The sequence below is a fragment of the Triturus cristatus genome, chromosome 7 (assembly GCF_964204655.1).
Source record: "Triturus cristatus chromosome 7, aTriCri1.1, whole genome shotgun sequence".
Lineage (NCBI taxonomy): Eukaryota > Metazoa > Chordata > Amphibia > Caudata > Salamandridae > Triturus > Triturus cristatus.
Window position 1 is genome coordinate 1,452,419,692 of NC_140590.1, and position 16,454 is coordinate 1,452,436,145.

At 44.7% G+C, this 16,454-nt stretch overlaps 1 protein-coding gene across 1 annotated transcript in view; it reads left to right on the forward strand.

Moving 5' to 3' along the window:
* Positions 1-16,454, forward strand: part of VSTM2L (V-set and transmembrane domain containing 2 like) — a 370,452-nt gene that overhangs the window by 325,644 nt on the left and 28,354 nt on the right. The gene's annotated exons all lie outside the window — the stretch shown is intronic.

Here is a 16,454-nt window from a genome sequence, read left to right on the forward strand (position 1 = left end):
TTTAAAGACCTGCGAAGTACTCGGGTGCTGCTGTGTGTGTGTATGTATGTATGTATGTATTTCTTTCTTGTTAAGCGCGGCTGTCACCCAAAGGGTATGCTGGCGCTGAGACCCTATTAAACCATCGGAAGGAATATTTTACATTGCTCTTGGGAACAGATAGGTCTTAAGATCCCTTTTAAAGGAGAGCAGATCTTGACTATCCCTCAGGGTGCCCGGGAAGCTGGAGTGAGGTGACAGAGGGTGACAGACAGAGGGAGACAGACAGAGGGAGACAGACAGAGGAAGACAGAGGGAGGGAGACAGAGGGAGGGAGATAGAGGGAGACAGAGAGAGAGGGAGACAGAGAGAGAGGGAGACAGAGAGAGAGGGAGACAGAGAGAGGGAGACAGAGAGGGAGAGAGGGAGGGAGAGAGGGAGGGAGACAGAGGGGGAGACAGAGGGGGAGACAGAGGGCGACAGAGGGAAACAGAGGGAGGAGGGTGACAGAGTGAGGGAGACAGACAGAGGGAGGGAGGGAGACCAATAGAGGGAGACAGAGGGAGGGAGACAGACAGAGGGAGGGAGCCCGATAGAGGGAGACAGAGGGACGGAGACAGAGGGACAGAGGGAGACAGAGGGAGGGAGACAGAGGGAGGGAGGGAGGGAGACAGAGGGAGGGAGACAGAGGGAGGGAGACAGATAAGAGGGAGACAGACAAGAGGGAGACAGACAAGAGGGAGGCAGAGGGAAAGAGAGGGAGGGAGACAGAGGGAGACAGAGAGAGAGGGAGGGAGGGAGGGAGACAGAGAGAGAGGAAGACAGAGAGAGAGAGGGAGAGAGAGATAGGGAGAGGGAGGGAGACAGAGAGAGAGGGGAAGGGAGATAGCGAGAGAGAGAGAGAGAGGGAGGGAGACAGACAGACAGAGATAGAGACAGACAGACAGGGACAGACAGAGACAGATAGAGGCAGAGACAGGGACAGGGGCAGACAGATAGAGGCAGAGACGGACAGAGACAGAGAGACGGAGAGGGAGACAGAGGGAGGAAGACTGCGACATACAGGGACAGACAGAGACAGGGACAGACAGACAGATAGAGGAAGAGACAGGAACTGACAGATAGAGGCAGAGACTGAGACAGAGAGAGGTAGAGAGACAGAGAGGGAGATGGAGAGGGAGACAGAGGGAGAGAGAGAGAGGGTGACAGAGGGAGGGAGAGGGAGGGAGACAGTGGGAGACCGAGAGAGAGGGAGACAGAGGGAGGGAGGCAGAGGGAGACAGAGTGAGGGAGACAGAGAGGGAGACAGAGGGAGAGACAGAGGGAGAGACAGAGGGAGAGAGACAGAGGGAGAGAGACAGAGGGAGAGAGACACAGAGGGAGAGAGACAGAGGGTGAAAGAGGGAGAGCAAGAGGGAGACAGAGGGAGAGAGAGAGGGAGAGGGAGGGAGGGAGACAGAGGGAGGGAGACAGAAGGACGGAGACAGAGGGAGGGCGACAGAGGGACCGAAACAGAGGGAGACAGAGGGCGGGAGACAGAGGGAGGGAGACAGAGGGAGCGAGACCGATAGAGGGAGACAGAGGGAGGGAGACAGAGGGAGAGAGTGGAAGGGAGAGGGAGGGAGACAGAGGGAGGGAGACAGAGAGGAAGTCAGAGAGAGGGAGGGAGAGAGAGACAGAGAGAGAGACAGAGAGAGGGAGGGAGACAGAGGGAGAGAGGGAGGCAGAGAGAGGGAGGGAGAGATAGAGAAAGGGAGTGAGACAGAGAGAGGGAGGGAGACAGAGAGAGAGAGAGAGAGAGAGAGAGATGTGTGTATGCCGGGTCTGGAGGCTCAGTGGATGAAGGCATCTGCTGCAGGGGCCTGTGTTCAACCTCATGGTCTCAAATTTGCTTGAAAATGCACCATTTGCCCACTTTTATTTCAAAATTTTCTTCAGGATCCTTAAGTGGTTCGGGCTTGCTTGCTACACTCGCTCGCTACACTGCCTTACTGTGTCCCAAAATTATGCATCTTCAAAAAGTGTGTCACCAACATGAAAAGTTTGGAAAGCTGTGCTCTACAAGGTCTAGAAAAGTGAACCACCCACACTATACCAGATAGCAGTGGTTACTTGTTTACTAGGATGTAAGAGTGGTGCCCCCACCTCTCTTTGTAGACACTGGTGTTAGCATCCATACTGGAAGTTTAAGGTATTTGAGAGCACAGGCGTACATATGCAAACTGTGTGTGTGTGTGAGATGGACGGGCTAAGGCAATGCCACCCTCCTACATATATAAAGTGCGCATTTGAAATCAAGGGCAGAACGTGTCTGCACCTTTAATCCACACAGAGCCATACCCTTGTCCCCATCTCCTCCTTTATTAAATGGCTAAAATCTGCTAGGCAAAACAGCCATCCAAAGAGGGGAGATGATGACCTGAGAGTGAGAGAGCAGAAGAATACACTATGGTCATAAATGCTGCACTGCCTCAAATCCCAGATTCCCCCAATTTCTGTGACTGCTCGCCTCAGTTTCTCACAGCAACTGGATTAGCGCCCCACTGTGACTGCATGGAGAAAGACTTTGTGGCGGTGTTCAGTGACATTCCTGTGTGTCCCCTGTCCTTGCCACCATGCAGAACAGAGAAGCCACTACCAGCTGATACATACCAGATATACAGGAAGGAAGAATAGCACATAGTCTGCCTTCTGAGTTGGATATGGAAGTTTTGTGAGCATGTGTGCTAGTCAAGAATGCAGACGTTGCGCATGCATGTGTAAGAATGTGTGCGCCGGTGAGCATCTCTTTGTGTAAGCATGTCACCTAAGCATGTCTGCGTGTGTGTGTGTGTGAGTGTGCGACTTAGTCTGGGCCTACATGTGAGCGTGCAGGGCCTACCTCCCCTGTGTACCATAAAAGTGGACATCCATGGAAATCCATGATATATTGGAGGCCCTCCTTGACATACTTATGGCGTCATTGGGAAAAAAGGTGTCCCTCTCTCGCAAAAATGGTGGTCCTTCCTGGCGTAAGGACCTCACAGGTGGAAATATGGCCGTCTCTATCATGATGCCGACCCTCCCTAATACAATGGAAGACACCCAATGCAGATTGGAGACCCTCTCTGGAACCAGCCGTGGGCTGTGTTGGTAAGAGTGGTCGGGCATTGTGGCAGGCTGGGGGGGGGGGGGGGGATATTTCAATGGACGATGACGAGGGAAAATTAATTATCTATTTAATTTTCCCTCATCATCGTCTGTCAAAATCCCCCCACCCAGCCTGCCCCACCATCCCGCCGCTCTTACCTGCACGGGCTACGGCTGTCTGGAACACTTGCGTCTTGCATTGGCAAAATGATGGCCCTCAATAGTAGAGTGTTCATTAACTGAATGCCGTTTTGGTACAGGTGAACATAATGCTGGACCTCCTTGGCATAATAGAGGCACTCACAAGCACAATAGTGACCCTGTGTGGTGCAACAGAGATACTCTCTAGCATAATGCTCTGGCTTACAGAAATATTGGATGCAGCCACCCTCCTCAGGGAACTGAAGATTATGGACTGAACATAAATTTACATAAAATGGATAAATGGTTTGATGTTTTGTTCTCGGCGAAAAATATTAGTTCATAAGAATGGAAAACCTTTTCTGGGGGTAGATTCGAGTTCGTGGACCTAAACTGAACATATTTTGATTCAAAATGTTGCATTTTCAGAAACTGACAAACCTCATGTATCAGCATAAAAGTCTTCCTTTTCCCCAAAAAAACATTTAAAGTGACACTTGAATATAGCCTTATAGCCCGCCGTAGCGGGCTATACCGGCTATTAAAGGCCCGCTGCAGCGTTAAAGGCCCGAGCCGAAGGCGAGGGACTTTAACAAAGCAGCGGGACTTTAATTGCCGGTATAGCCCTGCTACGAAGGGCTATAAGGCTATTAGACCATTCTGCCACTAGAGGGCAGAATGTTCTAACAAATTAAACCAAGCCTTCAGGGAGCGCGAGGGGATTGAAAACCCCTCAGGTTCCTTGAAGTCTTTGTTCACAGCCAGAGCTGTGAACAAAGAAACATTGGAATATTGGAGCTCCGGGCTTATATCAGCCATTATAAGCCCGGAGCACTCCATTGTTTTCAATGGAGTTACCAACATTCCAATGTTCTAATAATGTTTGGTGCAATGTTAATGGGATATTTGGCTGACATTATTTCCTCGGTACCTGAGGGCAATTGTTATTATGGTGTAGATTTTAATGACAATAAATGGCCTCAGCCCCAGCCTCAGACTCAGTTGCTGAAAGTTGCCGTTTTGATTTATGCCATACCACTTTCAAATTTCACATTTTACCAGTGACAAACATCATCGATTCCCGAGCAAATTGTAAAGCATAATTGAAGACTTTCTTTATCCTGCAGACACCCCACTGACAATAACAAAGGCACAGAAGCAACAAAGAATCATAAAACAAGGAAAATCACCCAGAACAAATACAATACTTAACTTCAGTGGACAAATAGGGGACACTCACACTGCAGCCAGCATGGATACATGTATATATTCTGGTATATCCCCCAAAATGTGGTTGGAGGAGCTTCAGGCCAATAGTCGTATAAATGGGGACTACCTGCATCCAACAGCTGTGTTGGATCCAGGCGGTCCTGACTAACAGGAGAACTGCTTTTTGTGTCACCTTGAACCAAAGAATCCAGACATACATCTGAATGCATAGAGATTGAGTACAATGAACAAAGGGAAGGTTTCTCCTATCACATAAGCCACAGTGACATTTACACATTAGAGCAGTATGCATTAATAAATACAAACTTTACTGGATTACATAAGGGAAATACATATTTATCCAAGTCATAAACTGAGAACCAAAAGGTTTTTAGCTGTATCTACATAAAGAACTTCTATAAAGCGTTTAAACATGTTACCAGAAGCAAGCTACATAATCTAATCAAAGGAATATACTCGAAGCGAGTGTAAAAATAAGCAAAACTTTGAAAGACTCCTTCAAGGGAAAGAAGCGTGAAATGGGAATGCTGCCTCAGCCAAACTCCAGTCAAGAAACATTTGGAAGACTTAGAAGTCAGCCTCAGAGACTCAGAGGAAGGTAGATAGATGAACTGCCTGCCTTCCCAGACAATCTGGCTCTGTAACATACATACGGCAAAGCCTTAACGTGCAGCTCAACTGCTGCAAGAAAGTAAACAAAACAGAACAAACAGAATCGTTCACATTCAAATTTTATTCCTGGAGTGCATAGTTAATTAAAACCATTACACTTTTTTCTATACATTAAGAAAATAAATAATAAAAGTGACCAACGAACGAAGGAAAACAAAATACTACTATTCACTAACATTACAGGAGGAGCACAAAATACCTGTTGTGGAATGACACTGTACTTAAAAAATAATAAAACCATGAAGGGTGAACTAAACGTCTATCTCCATCCATGGCTTCCTTTGCTGACTGCAATATCATACTGTGCCTCTCATTTCGAAAGTGCCTATGCTAAGTTTACTAAAGTGACAGTGCTTCCTGTGATGTCCCATATCCCACCATGGACCATTAGCCTAGGCAGTCATTATGGCTGCCAGTCCTCACATTGGACTTTATTCGAGCTGCGAGGAGATCTGTGGACCCCCCCCTCCCCCCCCCCAGCGCCTTGAGACCCTCACAGGTGAGTAGCGGCTTACAATTCCCTGATTGATTGATTGATTGATTGAGGAGTGGCATAGCTGGGGAAAGTGTCTGCCCCGGGCTGCACGCTTTTGGGGGCAGCGGAGAGCGCAAGGTAAGTTTTCATTTTTATTTTATTGTATTTTCCCTCATCGCTGTCTGCTGCTACCCCTTCACCTGCTCGTAGTCTGTCGCCAGCACCAGCCCTCACCCGGCTCTCACCTGCACTGAGCGGCAAACTCAGGGATCGCCACGGGTGGCAAAAGCTCTAGCTATGCCACTGGCTTCGAATAATTCTATGAATTTACCACACCGAATGTTTAGGCGCGCGTTTTTCGGATTGAGGGCAGTATTGATTGCCTCCCTGCATATACGCACAAGAACTTGATTAAAGGGTCCCCGTAGTAACCACCTACGCTCGGGTAGCATCGCCGAACAAATGCAGAGTACATGTATTAGGGTCTTATCTATGCCACACAGACTGCACTCTGAGGGCTCCGCGTGTTTGACCCAAGCCAGGAGACAGTCCAAAGTTGGTTGGATTCCTAGGCGAAGGCGCATAAACTTGAGCTTAATATAAAATGGGTAGCCTGGATTGAAGTAGGGTTGTGGTTTTAAGAGCTTATTAGAATTTATCACTTGCCAAGCATTGGCCCGCCTCGCCAGTATTGCTTTATCTTCCAGCATAGACAGTGATCTTGTTGCTTTATTTAGTATCCTTTTGAACTCACCACCTTCTACCAGTGTGGGCCATAGTGACTTGGAGCGATGACAAGGCGTCATGTAAGCAGCGGCTAAATGGCGAGATTGAATTCTGCTTCTCTATTTCATGGCAAACATATGCAGCAAGTGTATTTTCCTCAGCTGATTTAAAGCTATGGCACATCTTTATAAATTAACTTTTTGAGGTCAGAGTCTGTTTTGTTAGGCCTAGCTCTAATTGGATCTGCGCTGGTGAAAAAATGAAATTGGAAGCTTGAAGACTGATCAATAGGCTTTTGCAATTAGGCAGTCTAATAGCCTTGCTGCCTTTCCAACAATGACCTCACATCCATACACGATTGTGGGGAGCAGTTTTGCTGCCATGAGATAGGGCCCTTCAGTCACCTTGTAAGTGTACATAAACATAGGATCAAGGAGCTAGCCTGGATCTCAATAATGAGGATTGAGGGTTACCTCTTGAATTGAAAACCATCCCAGAGTATTTATAATTTCGTTAGATTGTTTGTTGGATCCTGTCAATACTCCATGATCCCATTGTTTTTAATATTTTTTACCAAATGTTACTATTTTTGTTTTCTTATAGTTGATTTCAAGCTAACAACATTTTGTGAAGGCGTGCAGGGCATTCAGAAGCCTTTGTAGCCAAACAGCTGTTATACTCATTAGGACTAGATCGGCAGCATATAGGATGCAGATGAGGGGATAATCCTTCATCTAGGAGGGTGTGCATTTATGAAGTTTAGCTTTGTGGACAAACTTGATATATAGATGTTAAACAGTACTGGTGCTGAAACACAGACTTGTTTTAGGCCGACCGTGGTGTAAAAAGTCTTGGACAGCTTTATACCATCTCCCAATTTAGCACGAGTCTTGAATTTGGTGTATAGGAGGTGGATGGCTCTCCAAATTTTATGGAAATCCCCAAACTGGTACATTTCTGCCCAAGAAAATCACATGGAACCTTACCGAATGCAGCCTTAAAGTCAATAAAACAGGCATGAAGTGTTGATTTTGCCTTGAAGGCTTTTTCCATGTAGAGGGTTAGGACTGCCAAGTTTAAAAGTGTGCTATGGCTGCTCGGAACCCAGTTTGGCTGCATGGGATCGATGCTTGTCTGTCTACTCATGTCTGGGGATCTTTAAATACTAGACTTGCAAAGTACTTGTCTTCAGTGTCCAGTAGTGCAATTACTCGATAATTTGCTGGATCACTTCTGTTGCCCCTGTAAAGATTGGATGGATTGTAGATCCTCACCATGAATGTGGTAAAGTCTGTTGAAAGCACACCATTCTGTGAAGTAAGTTTAGTTTCTTTTTTGCCCAGAACCCTGGGGATGCCTTGAATAGGGTGGCCGGTAGCCCATTGGGTCCAGGTGCTCCATTTGTTCGGCTATTCCTTATGATAGACTCAAAGGGGATTGATTTTTGCTCTACCATCAATTTTTGCTCATTAAGTGGCTTGAGTATGATTTTTTTTTACACCAGGTTTTGTGCTGAGCATGTCCAGTCTTCCTCCTTGGCTTCTTCTGTATTTACACCCTGTGGTGCCGATTCCCAGAACTAACTTAAGACAAAATCCTCCAGAACTAACTTAAGACAAAATCCTAAACTTACTACTTTTGGTATTCACAGAAGGCATTTAGTAGTAGTAAAGTTAGTATTTTGTCTTAAGTTTGACTTAAGACAAACTTAAGACAATTTTAAGACAGACTTAAGACAGACTTAAGACAAACTTAAGACAAAATCCTAATTTAAGTCTGTCTGAAGTCTGTCTTAAGTCTGTCTTAAGTTTGTCTTAAGTTTGTCTTAAGTTTGTCTTAAGTCTGTCTAAAGTCTGTCTTAAGACAAAATCCTAACTTTACTACTACTAAATGCCTTCTGTGAATACCAAAAGTAGTAAGTTTAGGATTTTGTCTTAAGTTAGTTCTGTGAATCAGGCCCTGTTCGTCTGGTCATTTTGGTGACAGTGTTGTTATCTAAACAACTGTCTCTTCGGGGCCGACCCGTCATTTATACTATCATTTACACATGGCACATCAAGTTGCAAGTTTATTTATTTATTTATGTTACGGAATTTCGAAGAGGTCCACATAAGATCTCAAAATTACATGCATATAAATAAAATTAAAATTCTAATTTACAATTGAATACACCAACCCGCCCAAAGGTATAACATTCATAGAAACTATCCAGGGTTCTAAAATCTTTCATTTAACAAAAATCAAAGCAAGGAGCAACATGTTATACAAAACGGGATATAAAGTATCTTTCGTGCCATCAGGGCAAGGATTTAAGAATTATATAAAATATTTGTTTGTATACAACAAAGTAGCAATAAAACAATTCAAATAGCTGATACATAAGAGGTAAAGAATGCCCACTTGGGAAACACCATCAAACTCTACGATGTACAAACTAGTAAACCTTAATATAACTTTAAAAAAAACACTTTGAAAAGTTAAAAATTCTATCACAAAATATTTTATTTGGAGGAACATAAAGTGATTGTAATACTGCTGAAGCTGAGAGAATAGACAACTGCAAACATATTGGCCTCAGCCATTTTCGCTGACATAATAGCAAAGCAGGGCAAATAAATGGAACATGGTTAATACTGTGAGAACCATTTTTACACAGGTTACAGACCGCTGATGAACCATAGCATTTTAACAAGACGGGATTTAAAGGGAGCATGTCCTGCCTCCGCAGTATACAGAAACGGTGCACTCTTTGAGGCAGATTCCATGAAATAGAAGCATGTACTTTAATTATCAAACAGCATTCAACAGCCAGATGGTGACCCCTCTTTAAAATACAGATCTCCTTGTCCTTACGAAAGACGTAAGGGCCTGGTGGCCAGTTTTAGAGTAACTTTTAGTTGCTGCGGCGTCAAAGTAAAATTCAGAGGAGAGTCTAATTGCAGCATATCTGCTGCAGTCACAAAATATCTGTAAATTAATGAATTTTCTTTTGGGCCATCTAAAAAAAAATTTCGTGGCCAGAACCTAAGTGTTCCATAGTCGCTTTTTATTGGCCACAAGGCCCAGCGTACTACCCCTGTGAGGCCCTGTGCCAAAGCACTTCTCAACTCAAATTCTAGCCTTGAAGCAGCCACAGAATGAGCTGGGTTACCTGAGGCCCACCATCCACTGTATTTAAAAAGCCCCATTTCAATACATCAATCAATTCTGTGCCATATAATAAGTAGGCAGGAATATTAGCACGATAAACCCCCAGTAAAAGTGCAAAATGTGTTCTCAATGTGGCCCCACAAAGGGTGCCTAGACAATTAGCCTGGAAAGTCGTTTTAGACATATTATTTTCTATTTGAGCTTCATCACTTAGATTTCTGCACACTATCTTCCCCAGAAAAGTATCCGATTTTACAGTTTCCAATTTTTGAGCACCCAATGAGCATGCACAATTTCCATATTTCTGCTTCTTTCTACCATGCGTACACATAATATTACTTGTAGATACATTGACCTTTAGATAGTGAGCCTCAGCACATTTTTGGAGTGCCTGCAGACATCTTTTTAAACCTTTCATGGAAGATAAAAAAGTATTAAGTCGTCTACATCGAGTAGACACACAATAGGCTTTCCCCCAACTAGCAGAACATTACCCATACTTCGGGCCAAATGAACACGAACATCTGAAATATGTAGGGAGAAGAGAAGGGGGCAAGCAGACACCCTTGTTTTAACCCATTAGGGGTAGGGGTAGGGGTAGGGGTAGGGGTAGGGATAGCTTGTTATAAACCCCTATCCCCACCCAATAATACTCCACACTAAGTATCAGTATGGAGGGCGTGAACTAACTCTAAAAGGGTGCCACATCCAGTGATGCAGCTGCGATTGGCTGTACCCTTGGATGGAGGTTGGTAACTTTGCACAAACCTGTTTATGATGTTTCTGTTTGCTCGATGATGTGATGATTACATTGATTGCGTGGCACCGTTTCCATTGATTTTGTTTGCGGAATAGAGTAATGATTGTGCACGAAAAAGTGCCCAACCCTCCTCGCTTATGTTTGCAATATAAGTAGCAGTTGAGTCCTTATTTACCTAATTGATTATTGCTCAGAAATCTCTGGGGTTTCTGGAGTTGCTTGTGTGGAGCAGAATCTAGATATTTCCAGAAAAAGTCCATATTAAAAACAAATCACGAAAGTTTAAGATAAACCAAAAAAATTATTGACTATATAGTTAATTGTGCTTACTTGAAAATTACACTAAACTGCTGGGAAAACTTCACACAACTCAGGCAAAATTATCTGAAACAGTCATGCATGTGTTCTATGTTGCCTCAATGTCCCCAGACCCCTGAAATACTGAGAATATGACTAGTAACTTAGTTTATAGTTCCATTTCTGAGCAACACATAGGGACAAAGGCCCAGATTTATCGAACTTTCACGCAACACAATGCAGCAAGCCACCTTGCTCTGCCATGCTACTCTGCATGAAATGGAGAGGGCAGGGATGCATCATATTTAATTTTATATGGCGTATTCCTATCTTCTCCTTGCACTGGCATGCAATGTGCTTTATTGTGCTAACACAGACACCCTTGCACCATGGTTCAAGGGTGCCTGAATTGTAGGCAGTATTTTGGGCACAGGAAGGGTCACCTTCCTGCACAAAAACAATCCTCTAGGACATTTTCCTCTTTCTACGTTCAGCACATTTAGAAAGAGGGGAAAAAACGAGGAGAAATAAACACCTTCTCCTAGTTACGCCTCACCTGGGAAGGCGTAGCATTTTGACACACTCCCAGGTCTAACACTCATGGTAACTCTGGAAATGTGCCAAAATTCATGGGTGGATCATTCTTTTGCTCACCATGCCACCTCAGTTTGGACCCAGACATTGGACCCTGCTTCAATGGAAGCTGTCCAGACCAAACTGTCAGGTCAGTTTCTCCCAGAACCAGAAAGTAAGCAGCCCAGGACCGGGTTTGCCCTTGTTATGGGTTCATCAGCTACATATAGCTTGGTTCCAGAGACAGTATGAACAGGACCCACTTCTAGGCATACCCCGTCCTAATAGGGCGACACACAAAAGTATACTACAAACATATGGATGGAATGCTTGAATTAATTTCAGCCACTGTTAATCACTCGCGCCGCATCCTAGTCCATCATTATTTTGCACACCATGTCGCCTCATGCACTCAGCCATATGAATGTCAGTGCTGACCCTGCTCCAATGGGAACAATCCAGCCTTAACTTCCAGGCCAGGTTCTCTCTGAACCGGAACCCAACACAATCAACCCAGGATTGGTTTTGCCCTTGTTATGGGCTCATCAGCCGGGTATAGCTTAGTTTCAATGACAAAGTGTGCATGGGACCTACATCGGGGTATACCCATCCCAATTAGGGTGACGGACAAAAGTATACAAAAAAGTAATCAGTCCCAGCTATTGGTAATCACTCGGGCTGTATCGCAGTCCATCTTTATTTTGCACACCATCCCACTCCAGTTTGGATCCAGCCATATGCAAATCAGTCTTGACCCCGCTCTACTGGGAGCAGTCCAGCCTGAACTGCCAAGCCAGGTCCTCCCTGAACATGAACACAGGACTGGTTTCACCCTTGTTGTGGGGTTTCCAGACAGGCATAGTTTGGTCCCAGGGACACTGTACTCACAGGGCCCACTTCTGGGCATACCCGTCCCACTTTGGGCAACACACAAATGTATACAGAATAGTGATGGATGGAATGCTTGAATTAATCTCAGCCAATGGTAATCACAAGGGGCGCATCTCATTCCATCATAATTTTGCACACCATGCCTCCTTAGTTTGGACCCAGCCATATGCAAATCAGTCCTGGCCCTGCTACAATGGGTCCAATCCAGCCCAAATGGCCAGGCCAGGACCTCCTTGAATCAGACATAAGCAACCCAAGAACGGTTTCTGCCTTGTTAGGGGCTCATCAGCTGGGGATTGCTTGGTTCCTGTGACATAGTGTGCACTGGACCCTCATCTGGGCATACCTTACCCACTTTGCAATGCGGACATGAGCGATTGTCAGTGGCTGAGATCAATTCAAGCATTCCATCCATCACCTTGTTGTTTTAGCATTTGATGCCCTAAATGCAAAGGGTAAGCCCAAATATGGGTCCCGGGCTCACTGTGCCACTGTAACCAAGCTATACCAAGATGAAGAGCCCTAATGAGGTGAAATCGGTCTTGGGTAATTTTTGATTCAGGAAGGACCTGGCCTGGCAGTCAGAGCTAGACTGTTTTCATGAAGGTCAAGACTGATTTGCATATGGCTGGGTCCTAACTGAGGTGGTATGCTGGGCAAAAAACATTGGATTGGAATGACCCAAGCAATTGTCCGTGGGTGAGATTAATCCAACCATACCCTCCATCACCTTGTTGTTTTTGCATTTGATTCTGTAGGCTCAGCAAAAGAAGACAGCAACCATCCAGTCGTTGGAGAAAATCTCCACACACTAGAGGCTGAGACACCAACTTCTTATAAAAATAAACACTTAAACCTGCTACCTAAAGAATCGGACAAAGACCTATAACCAAGTAGAAAACGTACCACTGACAACAAAGCAAAATGTAAAATTTGGATAACTTCCTTTTGGCAAATTATGCAAAATTTCTGAAACAAATTACATGAAATTCAAATCTGGCATTCATAGCAGAAAAACAAGTGCTGCGAACACCAGCCACTGGCGATCCATTTATTTATATATTTCCCGTCAGTGGCGGTTGCTCCCAAATAGCATTAGTTGGGCGTGGGTAGAAATACTCAACTACGGGCCGGCTAGCCGACTAGCCAGCCGCCTCTCCTCGGTCCTCTGTGTCCTCTTCCTTCGTTCTGCTTAACAGGAACAGGAAGCACCCACCCAGGCTCCCCTGACCAATCACAACTCTGCAATGCAGCGTTTTAATTTGTCTGAGTGCCGTGGTTCAGCGCTCATCCAGGAAATGGGAGTCTGGGGCATGTTCTCCAACCAGGCTATAATGCAGCCTGGATGGACAAAATGCAAAGTGCACATGAGTGTTTGGCCGGCCCAAAAGGGCCGGCCTAACAGTCATGATCATTTGGAGTGGGCAAACCACTTTTCCCCTGCCCTGCTCTGTGAGCAGAGTAGAGCAGCCCCACCCCACCCAGAAAACTGCAGCAGCACAGAAAAATAAAATAATAATAACATTGCGATATTATTTTCTTTTTCGTTTTTTTTTGTAGTGCTGAAGGAAGTGGGGTGACGCTCCTCTGCCTTAGCGGAGGAGCTGCCCCTGCTTCCCATACACCTTTGATAGGATTTTCACCCCAATGGACTTGAAATTATGACATGTGGCCTAATGGCATAATGTCGGGCTTTCTGTGTAAGAAGAGTATAGCAAAATGCAGGAAATTCCAGAGAGATCACACCGACATACCTAAAGTTTCACTCAAGCGTAAAAAGCTCTCATTTTAGAAAGCAAGCTATCACATGAAAAACATCAATACTAAGTGATATTTATGGACTGCCTCAAGAAATATCTATTGAAAGTGTAGAACCCCAAACAGAGGCTACTAATGACCATGTATATAGTTATCGATTACCAACAGCAGAGCAAAAGAGGGTTGCGCAGGGAGACCAGAAAAGTAGAAGCTGACAACATTATTACCAATTTGCCCTAAACCTGGTATAAAATAAGATACACTGAGTAATAAAGGAGGAAACACATAGTTACTGCCATGAGAAATTCCCCTGCAGGTTCACTGACTTCCCAAGGCTTGAAGATAAGTCCAAGATCTCCATTCTGCATGCCAGAGATGGATCAAAAGGCAGCAGATTTGTGTAAGCTCGTAACACAATCAGAAACGTAAACAATCCTTATGTATAACGTTTGCAAGGTTTTTTTGTACACCTATATGCCATCCCAATGACGTGTATTGAAATTTATGCTATTCTGCCTAATTTGTGCCGATGGTGGCCGTTATTGGGATCGGCACTCATTTTTGGAGACCAGGACATATTTTGAACATCAGACTTTGACCCACAACAGAAGAGAAAAAGGCATAAAGGAAGCAAAAAGGAGGAAGAGAAATAAAGGAAAACAGTGAGAAGGGGAGAGGGCAGGGATGATAAAGAATCTGCAAGAGTGAGATACAGAGACAGGAAGTGTTGGGTGATGGAAGAGAGAGGCATGCGGTGGAATCAAGACTAGACTATTGGTATTTGCCAACCATGGCTTATGGGAGCAAACCCATAAGAAAAATGGCTGGAGAGAAAATCTTTTACTAAATGCTTAGAATTTGAGTTGTTGGGTGGTATTGTTATGCAACTAGTCTTGTCTTGTCTGAAGCCTTGAGAGACACTGAAAGACTGCAGAGCTGACTGGGTCGCCAGGATGGTTACAATACCTAGGCATCTGTTTTAACGTCTGTCTCAAACTGCACGCATGTACCACCAGAACCAGGCCGTGATTCAGTCGATGTGTGGCATAGCACACTTTAACACCCCAAGTGTGTCTCTATCCACTGGGGTAAAACTAAAGGATGTTGGATCTTCAAAAATGTGCTCCACGGAGAACACAGCGCAGTCTGAGCCTTTCCAGATGGCGTACCATTGTGTATCTTCTTTTCTCTGAAGGGGCTAGGCCAATGGCTGATTGGGATCACCTGCCCAACCAGTCATTGACCTCTTTGCTGAGGCGGTCAAGAGAAATACTTTGAAACTGCATCCCTACCACTAACATGCAATTCGCACAAAGACATCAGAACTGGAGGACAGACTGCAACACTGTTTGATCAATACCCACCTCAGAGGATTCTGAATCGGTGTCTAAGAGGCGATGGGAGGATGACCTTGTGCAAAAACACTGCATCACTGAGCCAATGAGAGAGCTCACCACCCAGGGAAGTATAGATTTTCTGGAGTCAGAGAGAGGTTAATGCTGAATGCAGAGAACCATGCAAACCTAATCTTCCATTAATTCCTTCAGTAATACCCGCTGATTGTGGAGTTTATTGTCCATGCTCGCCCAATCCTTTCATTTTCACCCTCGACAGGATACATAAGCTTCATTTCCAAAGATTATCCTCTGGGTTAAGACAGCCTGAAACTGTTTTAAGCTAGAAATGACACACATAATAATGTCTTCAGTCAACTAAAAACATCTTAAATCTGTCTTAAGCTAGGAATTACAGGTTTTAGACAAACCACTGGTTAATTGTAGCCTTTTTCCCCAGAAGATTGTCTTACAGAAAAATCTGTAAATTCAAGGCCTGTGTTTTTTGTTGTTTTTTCGTACAACAAATACGGTCTAAAATATAGTGAAAGCAAGAGAGTCAATGAGACCTTGAGAGGTAGGCACGGACAGCCCAAGAAATGCTAATGTATCATCTCCTTAAAGTAAACTTGTTTTTTCTATAAAGTAACAATGCCTCACCATGTGCACCAGGAGGAAGCATCAGAGAAGATTTCTCATGATGACCAAATATTCCAACTGAGTCTAATTGTACCCGAAGCGCCACTAGAGTGGGAGCAGCTGACAGGAAGTGGTCGTGGCAGCTTCCGCTTTGTGGGGGGCGGGGAAAACACCACAGGAAGTATGAAAGCCCTATTGCTGTTTTAATTGTATTAAAACTTACTTGGATAAGTAAACTATGGCTGTTCATTGGAGTTATCGCTCATAGGGTAAAGAACTGTGACGAGGAAGACATTGACTCGGAGTAATGAAGATTACCGGTAAGTAACGCAGTCACGTCTCTTGAAATGTATGTTTTGTTAACTTCACAGACATTTTCCTGATGCTCAGATCCGCATATAAAAGCAGATTATGGCACGTGTATGGAGAAACAAATTGTGGCATTTAGAGGCACTTATAAACTGTCTGCAGAAAAGTTTAGCCCTCCATTTTGTAAGAGCCTTTTACTCATTGAACGAGTGTACCCTTTACTCCCACCTCTCCCTAATTCAAGACTAATGGCCTAGTTGCTAAATTGGCATTACCCGCTGTGATTCGTGGCATTTCAAAGTATGCCTTTTCCCTTCCTCTTGTGTAATGCACAGGTTGTCACCACTCCTGAAAAGGCGCTTTCACCTGCCCCCTCGAATGCCCCTTGCTG